This window comes from Aplysia californica, unplaced genomic scaffold, assembly GCF_000002075.1.
Source record: "Aplysia californica isolate F4 #8 unplaced genomic scaffold, AplCal3.0 scaffold01195, whole genome shotgun sequence".
Taxonomy (NCBI): Eukaryota; Metazoa; Mollusca; class Gastropoda; order Aplysiida; family Aplysiidae; genus Aplysia; species Aplysia californica.
In genome coordinates this window covers 123,602-123,813 of record NW_004798465.1, presented here as the reverse complement: position 1 = coordinate 123,813, position 212 = coordinate 123,602, and positions in this window count along the sequence as shown.

Here is a 212-nt window from a genome sequence, read left to right as displayed (position 1 = left end):
AGAGTTGGACGCAGGGAGAAAGAGAGAGAGAGAAAAACAAACAGAGAGAGATAGTGAGAACAAACTAGAGAGAGAAAGAAAGAGAGAGAGAAAGAAAGAGAGAGAGAGAAAGAAAGAGAGAGAGAGAGAGAAAGAGAGAGCGTTGTACATGTACAGTTTGTTTTTATGTAATTCTCTTCTCCACGCTTCAAAATCAAACTGTAATTCGTGTC